This window comes from Mesoplodon bidens, assembly GCF_964165515.1.
Source record: "Mesoplodon bidens genome assembly, chromosome: X".
In the NCBI taxonomy this organism is placed as follows: Eukaryota; Metazoa; Chordata; class Mammalia; order Artiodactyla; family Ziphiidae; genus Mesoplodon; species Mesoplodon bidens.
In genome coordinates, this window is record NC_138163.1 from 102,416,165 (window position 1) to 102,422,376 (window position 6,212).

At 43.4% G+C, this 6,212-nt stretch overlaps 1 pseudogene across 1 annotated transcript; it reads right to left on the reverse strand.

Annotated features, from left to right (window-relative positions):
* Window positions 1-219: 219 nt before the first annotated feature.
* LOC308609430 (BTB/POZ domain-containing protein 3-like) lies at window positions 220-1,941 on the reverse strand (annotated as a pseudogene). The gene has a single exon. The product of its transcript is annotated as a BTB/POZ domain-containing protein 3-like (transcript).
* Between the last annotated feature and the right edge of the window lie 4,271 nt (window positions 1,942-6,212).

Genomic DNA, 6,212 nt, shown 5'->3' on the forward strand with positions numbered 1-6,212 from the left:
GCCTTGATGAGAACCTGGCTCTTTTAGGCATACAGTTAAAAGCTGAACACTGCATTTTTGCCTGTACATAATTAAAAGGTTGAAAGAAATTAGAACTTGCCTACAGCTCCATTCGTTACAAATTACCTGCGCTGATCGTGTATCTGCAGCTGAGCTAAGCATCAAGCAAGTAGGAGTGTGGTGTGCACCTCAGAGCCCGCACTGCTCTGGGAAGCGTGCTCAAGCGTAGAATATAAATTTGGGCATCTTCCCCCCATGCACCCCGGTGCCGTTGACGGTGACTTTGCCACACTGAACTTCCGTCATGCCTTCCTGTCCAAAGTAGCTGAGCTCATTACCATCCAGGATCACGCAGGCCGTGTAGGTGTCCTGCTTAGTCTGCACCGGGTACTCAAACCACACGGGGAAGGTGTTGCTGGAGCCGTCTGAGAAGTACTTGCTCAAGTTCTGCCCCAGGACGACTCCCTGCCGCTTGAGTTCGATCTTGGCACTGTACTCGGCCGAGCCGCAGCTGGAGCCGTGCAGCCCAAAGCCCGCAATGAACACCCTCTTGTCGACGGCGAACTGGATGCTGTCGCAGCGGCCCCGGTAGCGCCACTGGTTGCTCCGGTAGGCGCACAACTGGAAACGGTGGCAGCGCTGGGGGACGAGGCGCTTGCGGGCTTTGCAGCTCGGGCTTCTTGGCCACGGTGTACCAGAGGAAGATGTCGTTGGTCTCGTTCAGAGTTAAGACTCCGTACTGCACAGCACCGTTTGCAAAATCGTCCAGGGCCATGGTCGGGATGCAGATCAAGTAAAGCGTCTTCCCGAGGACTCCGCTTGTTTTCAGTGCTCAAAGCCAGATCTTGTCGCTGGCATCCCACTTCAGCCCAGCTGAGAGCTACCTCGAAAACCACAATTTCTTTGGCATTCAGTTTCCCTGCTGAGGATAGTGTCTGGAAGTCAATATCGCAGAATCCCTCAGATTTGAAAGCGAGCTCGGCCTGGGCGTCGATCACCTCCCAGCACCACTGGGTCAGGCCCGGCTCCTCAAACAGGCAGCTCTGGGGCAGGAGGACACAGGCGTTCTTGGCGCTCAGGCTGGTCTCCAGAAGATTGACGCAGGCCCGGGCGAGGTGAGGGACGATGTACTTTTTGGCAGCATAAAGAGTGGCCAAGACTGTGACTGCAGCCAAGTCCATTCCATCACAATAGATGTATTTCAGCATAGCGAGAAAAGCAGCAGGGTCGACATCTGGTATACAGATCTCACCTTTGTCTTCGGCAAGTTCTCCGTAAAACATTGCATGGAACACGGAGCTCCCAACAGCTAAAACATATTTGTGTCCTGGCAACCGCTGAGTCCCACCTGGTGGCCCAACCACAAAATGTACGTCTGCCATCAAATCATTATTGAACATCACCACATTTCTCTCTCTAATGGTGGGATAAAGACCTTGCCAATTCAGGGCTGGAATAGGTTGTTGTTACTGAGATTCTGCTGGTGGTACTGATGGACAGTGGTGCTGCTGGAGTTGGCTGGTTTTCTTTGGCAGAATATATCAGCAGCCATCTTCTTCTTTTTAGTCTTCAAGGTAATTACTTCATAACAAACTGGAGGCAACTTGCTGCTGCTGCTACTACTGCTGGGATTTTTTTTCTTCGAGCTTTTCTTGGACCTGTTCTTTACCGTCTCGCTCGCGGTCCTTGTCGCCTCAGGCAGCGCCCACCGTCTGCGCTACTTACCACTTGCTGCCTTGGCCCGGTGCCCACTCCTCAGGCCCCGTCCTGGGCACTCTGGGATCCAGCACCCGGCAGGGCTCGGCGGGCACCCGCACGCTGCATTCCTTTTTTTTTTTAAGATTTTTTTTTTGATGTGGACCATTTTTTTGAAGTCTTTACTTGTTACAATATTGCTTCTATTTTATCTTTTGGTTAATTGGCCACGAGGCATGTGGGATCTTAGCTCCCCCACCAGGGATCGAACCCACACCCCCTGCATTGGAAGGTGAAGTCTTAACCACTGGACCTCCAGGGAAGTCCCATGAATTGCATTCTTTTTTTTTTTTTTTTTTTTTTTTTTTTTTTTTTTTGCTGTATGTGGGCCTCTCACTGTTGCGGCCTCTCCCGTTGCGGAGCACAGGCTCTGGATGCGCAGGCTCAGCGGCCATGGCTCACGGGCCCAGCCACTCCGCGGCACATGGGATCTTCCCGGACCAGGGCACGAACCCGTGTCCCCTGCATCGGCAGGCGGACTCTCAACAACTGCGCCACCAGGGAAGCCCCCCATGAATTGCATTCTTAAAATTACCTATTCTCATTGGCTGTTGCTGATGTATTAGAATATTGTTGATTTTTAAATTTTATTTTTATCCACTAAACTTGTTGCAATTTCTTAATAGTTCTAATAGTTTTCTGAGTCTCTTGAATTTTCTATGTAAGCAATTATACTTTCTGAAAATAATGACAATTTAACTTCCTCCTTTTGATTCTTAAAACCATATTACTTTTCCTTGTCTGCTGCATTGCTTACAACCTCTAATACCACATTAACTCCAGTGGAAACAGTCTTACCTAGTTAATTTAAAGGAACACTTATATCAATAGTTAGTATGATATTCGCTATAGTTGTTTGAACTTGCGTTCAGAGATTGCCTTTCTTCCAGATTACTCATTGTGAATGGCCTTCAAGATGGATAGTCAGAAGCTCTAATCAGCAGCAAAACTGTCCCTGGAGCGCTGCTCTGGGAAACAGAGGCAGTTAAGTGACTTCCTAGAGGAGTGTCCTAGCCAGTCTCCGGCAGAGGCAGTGTGGAGTCATTCTTTTACTGTGCTTGCCTCAATCTCCTACATCTGAAATGCATTCTTTATTCATTTGCCCCAATTTTGCATTGTTTTGAAATTTTAACTTAGTGCATTTACTTTTTTCTTTCCACGCAGATTATAAGATCCTTGAGGATAAGGGCTAAACAGTGCCTTTCTTTTATCTCATATAAACTCTTTAGAATGTAAGTTCTGAGGGAAGAGACTTTGCTGGTATTGTTGCTACTGTTTCCAGTGGCTAGCACAGTGCTGAGCACTGTAAGCACTAAATATTTTTCAATAAGTGAGTCAGCCTCACATTCCTTCAACCCCCACAGGCTTCAGTCCATGTTTGGCAATTTGCTGTGTGTACTGAATGCATTCAAAAATGGTGGTGGAATGAATGAGCCCTTCCAGGCCCTAGTCTTTCATTTTCATTCCACCATTCTTTCACCTGGACATCTCCATTTCTAAACAGTTTAAGCAAAGCTTGATGTTGATGTATTTGTCAATGCCAGAAAAAAAATGTTTGACAAGTGTGCAATCTAACTTCATGAATTTCAAAACAGATGACACCCATTTTGATAAATGCATATGATTCTGCAGCTGATGAAAAAGAAAAATGAAAATGGGGCCAAATTACACTTTGGCACCCAAGACAATAATCAATCTTTCTTCACGCTAATGGTCTGTCATGAGACCGTAAAACCACATGAAGACAGGAAACAGGAAAGTCCTCACACCAGATTTCCAAGGGAGTCAACATAATTTGGTTAACAAGACACACTTATCTGTGAATGAATTACAGCTAAGTGTGAACCTGGCAGTTCAATGATAAAATATGTCAAAGCTTTCCAGAAATGATTACCACCATAGCATTGAATAAGGTTACCATGGGCAGAACAGACTAATTGGTAGAGTTAGGTCTATTTTTAAATGTCAAACAACATCTTGCTACTCCTAGCAGCACTGCTCTATGACCCTTAACTGGGGATACTAACTACCTACAGGTTTCTCACTCCCACCATAATGGTCTTACCCACGTTTGTTTTTTAAATCACATAGCTGGGGAGACATACACAGAAATCTGACAATCAAGTCCTGGTCCTGCCCTCTAAGGGGTGGCAGTAACATAGTGTGGTAAAGGAGAGAGCTCTTGTTGCCACGCCCTCATTTGTCACTGCCATGTTCAAGCTCTTTTCCTGCCCTTCAAGTGCTCTCCTTCAGCTGCATGAACTCAGTTACCTGTTCACCTGTCCCTTTATTTGAAGACAGAAAACCTTCTCCCTGATGCCATTACAACCTTCATGAACAGTTGTATGTTCTGAATCTGTAAGGTCACTCATCATCCTCCCATGATCCTTTTACTGACTTTAGCTGTCATCCTCCCTCCCTAAACATACTTGCATGGACATATAAGTGATATCGTACAGTATTCGTCTGTCTCTCTGTCTGACTTATTTCATCAAGCATAATATTTTCTAAATCCATCCACGTTGCTGCAAATGATAGAACTTCATTCTTTTTTATGGATGAGTAATATTCCATTGTGTGTGTGTGTATATAAATATGTATGTATATATATATGTATATATATACATATATATATATATATAAAATATCTTTATCCATTCATCTTGAATTCTTTCCAAAGTGCTTTTCCATAAAAATCTTATTGAATCCCTGAAAAGTCCTGTAGGATAAACCTGGCATATTATTACCATCTTATAGATGAAGAAACTGAGGCATGGAAAGGGTCAAGAGCCTTCAGTGAGATATCACTCTAGCAACAGAGTATGGAAGTCACTTCACCCAGCCACTTATGAAGCTCCTCCCGGAAAAAAGGATGAAATTTAGATCTGAAACTTAGGCACAGAAATACTCTATAAATCAACAATAGGCTGGCATCTTCCAGAATATAAATTCAAGACAGTGAATCTTCGATGATGAAGATAGCTTTAATAAGGAAAGTAGAGATAGGAAGCACAAAAAGAAAAAAAAAACCTGCCAAAAATGATCTTCAGTGAACGCTAGATCTGGGGTTGTGCAAATATATTAAGGCTGTTTAACACTGGTCATTGACAATTTCCTTTAGCTTTCATGATTGGTGGAAATAAATATATGCTCTCTCTAAAGCTCAAGCCTCCAAGGAAATACGTAGTGCTGGTAAACAAGTTCTGTAACGTCATGTGCTCTCTGAAAAGCAATGACTCTCAAACTTTAGAACATTCCAAGAGCCAAGTTAAGGAAATGGCAACTTATTTAGTGACTTTAATAAAACATGAAGAGGCCTGAAGGAAGCAAGCATAATATGGTGGGAAGTTTTCACTAGATAACACCTATTTGCAGTTGTCATCTGATCTGTGTAGAACTGACAATTTGTCATTGATTTGGTTGGGTGGGCTATTCCTCCATTTGGAGACACTGGAATACTTATAAATTAGTTTTCTTCCCGAGTATCTACCACAGATAATGTTTACTCTGCCTTTACTTATTAGGGTCTATCTGAAAGACTCTCAAGGCCATTATTCAATGATGCCCTGTTTTATATATGTCTGTAGATGCACAGGAATGTCTGGTCGCCTATTTGGTACATTTGTAGAATGCTTATTGTGTGCAGACACTGCTTCTGGCATTTGATTTGAAACCTAAGAACTATATTAACTACTCCATTGTAAAAATGAAATGGCTTAGCACATGGAGTGTTAAAAAAAATGTGAACTAAATATTGGGTGAATAATTAGCTGGAAGGAGAATGTGATAATCCAAGTTGGAATAGACCAAAATCAACCATGTACCAAAAATAAAAAATAACCTATGCTTTTCTTAAACAGCAGGCACTCCTAATTTATATTCCAGCTAACAATTGCTTTTCCAATAATAAAGCATCTGTTACCTAACTCTTTGTTTCCTTGTTTACCCACCTCCCCCTTCTCCAGCACTGAATTAATCTCACAACTCACTTTTCCTCTTCTGATAAAATAAATCAAAACAAGGAAATAGAGACCATTTCAAACAGTGGTCCTTCATCCTGAGGTAGTTATTCAATGCAAGTACACATTGCTCATACCAGCCACTTCCTAGTTGCCACTGACAAAATTCACCAGTGTCTTCCATCACACCATTTAAGTCACATTATTGGTAGGACAAAACATTGCCTCTTTTATCACAGGCAAAAGTGCAGCTGTCAACTCTCCACCTTCCAACATGAAATTCTAACACCTCCCCCTCTCTCTAGCTCCATTACTTCTGATCTCAGGGGAAGAGGTGTCCCTCCTTATGGTCAACACTTATGCTCCCAGCTGGGCTTGGGCCCCTCCTCTTCTACTCTGCCAAGCCCATTTATTCCTTAACCCACTATTTTCTATCTCCACTGTTGATGTGCCACAGAAAAAACTCTGGATCCTTTCTGGTAGAGTCTTAATTATCCA